Consider the following 2,737-nt stretch of genomic DNA (forward strand, 5'->3'; position numbering starts at 1 on the left):
CCTGCTTCTGTTCTGCAACTCCTCTGGCCACGGGGAAAATGAGATGTGGGTTTGTAGTCTAGGCCTTGCTTTAGTTCCAGGTAGAAACTCTTTCCCATGGAGCTACTAAACCCCAACTTTGGACTTTCTGGAAGCATCTCCCCTCTTTCCTGGCAAGCAGCCCAGGACAAAGGAACAGGAGAGCCTCTGGAGCTCCCTCCATTCAACCCTGAAACTTTGAGCTCAAGGGTTTTTGTTGTTTTTGAAAGGGGAAAAAAAGTCTCTTCACACCTCTGCCTTCCTGTCACCAGGCCTCTGGAGTGGCCTACGCTCAGCTCCACGTCTGAACGACTCTCGGTACAAACAGCATGCCTGTCAGAGCACTGTTCGAGGGACGAGGAAAGTCCCCCTGAGATCAGAGTAATCTCTCTCTCTCTCTCTCTCTCTCTCCTTCATGGCAACCATTGGTAAAAAGCACCTACTGTGTGGTGGGCTGCGTGTGGATTTGCTCTGGGAAGGGACCACAGGTCTGATGTGGTCCCTGCACGCAGGGCCGGGCGGGCGGGACCCAGGCAGACGGAGCAGCCCACCAGGCGGGGGTGTTAAGCGCAGGGAATGCTGCTTCGGGACCATCCTGGAGAGGTGGAGCTGGCTATCGGGATGGTCCCCGTGCTCTGTGGGGACTTCCCAGACCTTATCTGCTGAGGACTCTTATCGTTATCGAGCAATGTCCCTTAAACGCGTACAATATGCTGGGCAACTTGCTAGGTGTGATTGTCACTAGGACTCCTGAACAAGGAGAAGGAGACGGTAGCGCTTGAGGGTTCTTGGAAACAAATGGCCAGCCCTTTCTTCTGACGTGCCTCTGGCCGAGTTTGAACACACACGCAAGCACTTGTCTCTGCCACTGAGTGGAGGGTCCAAGAGAATGGTGGGCCAGGGCAACCAGTTGGGGTCTTCCTCCCCTCAAGCCTGGCAGTACCCGCTGCCTCCCAAGCCACCTGAACCCCCACCCACCCCTACACACGCCAGCCTCCCCATGGCCATCAATGCACCTTTCAGGAGCCACCACCACTGGAAAATCCCTCCACGCAAGGCCTCCGGGCAGCGTTCCCGGAGGTGAGGGATTCCGTGCTGTGCAGCCGCGGATGCGGATGGATGGATGGATGGACAGACAGAGGAGGTGCAGAGGCAGTGTGCCTGCCCGCAGGCGCCAGGCCGAGCCACACTGCCTGTGACTCACCACCTGGGAGTGTGCACCTCTGGCCCGCAGAAGCCCTGGGGGACCAGGACCAGGGTGCAGGGAGATGTACCCAAATGGGAAACTGGCTTCCTCCTCCCCAAATTGGGTCAGCTTGGTAACTAAAAAATTATACTAATATTTAAACATAGTCCCACATTTTTATAAATACTGCAAAAATGAGTGCATGTGATTTCTTCGTACTCTTTCAAAGTGCAGACTTTTCCTTTTTGCCGGTTTTCTTCTCCCACCTTCATCCCAACATCCAAACCTGCCGCCATCCCAGTGGAATCTGCTGTCCCCCTACAGGACAGAGCAGAACTGTCCCCTGGAAAGCAAACTGCCTCATCTTTCTCCTGCATCCGCGGGGGGCTCGAACCCCTCTCCCACTGCCACCGGGGCCCCTGCCGCACTCCCAGGTGAGCCACGTGAAGAGCCTAGACTGCGTCCTCGGCCCCATCCTCCATGTTTGTCAGGCACATCCAAACCCTGCTCTGATGTTTACCTGCGCACAGACGCATGCTCGTGGGGTCGTGTCAGATGCCTTTGTCTCTGCGCCCCTCCCTCATCACTGCCTCCGGGAATGGCTTTGGTGGAAAAGACGCCATTGTAAAAATTATTCTTTACAAGTGCAAACAGACCATGTCACCCCTTTCAACTATCACTGGAGAGATTTTGCAATGGTGGACAAGCACACTGAAAACACAACTCACCACCGTCGCATTGAGGGGGATGCATGCATAGTGACCCCGTGAAACAGGGTAGAACTGCCCTTGTGGGTTCCCGTGACTGTAACCCTTTCCTGGAGTTACCAGCCCCGAAATCACCAGTGTCTGACTCTAACAAGTCCCTGGCGCCCGTTCTCTCTCCTCACCCTGGCCAGGGACTTGTGTGCCACTTTGCTGCCATGTTGGTGGTTGGTTTTTGTTTTGTTTTCCGATCGCTCAATGACTGTTTTATTCTAGTGCGTGGGTTCCAATTGGTGGGACAGGGGAGACATACCGGGCAACCACTGCACCGTTAGCATCGGATGCCCATCCCAATCGCCATGGATGTGCCCAAAGTGACGCTACTCTGCATCATGGTTTTTCCAGTGTCGCCCATCCGCTCCCGATCCTGCATTCCGATCCTGAGACAGGAGCTGAAGAGCGCCCCAGCTTCCATGCCCACGGTGCAACCCATCATGAAGCCCCCCCTCACATGGCCAAGCAGCTTGGTTGGGACTGCCCGTAAGGACCCACAGCCACCGGCATCTCACTCGTGGCTGCAGGCACTCAGGTATACGTCTCGGTGCGTACGTGAGGCCTGGCATTTGTTTTTCAATGTTATTTGCTTTGCTGTTGAGCACCTGCCAGCACCAACTCAACAGCCTCTATGTGCCTAATTCGGGGGTGTCGAAGGCATTCTTCCAGCTGGGCCACCATTCCTGCCCTCCCTCTCTGAGTTGTTCCTCTCCGTGAACATCAACCCGCTGTCCCCTAAGGTCCCTTTCTAGTCTTTCCAGTGGCAGTGGTCAGT

The 2,737-nt window shown here is 55.4% G+C and overlaps 1 pseudogene; it reads right to left on the reverse strand.

Annotated features, from left to right (window-relative positions):
• Positions 1–2,239: 2,239 nt before the first annotated feature.
• On the reverse strand, positions 2,240–2,472 carry LOC142453060 (reactive oxygen species modulator 1 pseudogene; annotated as a pseudogene).
• Between the last annotated feature and the right edge of the window lie 265 nt (positions 2,473–2,737).

Source organism: Tenrec ecaudatus, chromosome 7 (genome assembly GCF_050624435.1).
Source record: "Tenrec ecaudatus isolate mTenEca1 chromosome 7, mTenEca1.hap1, whole genome shotgun sequence".
Lineage (NCBI taxonomy): Eukaryota > Metazoa > Chordata > Mammalia > Afrosoricida > Tenrecidae > Tenrec > Tenrec ecaudatus.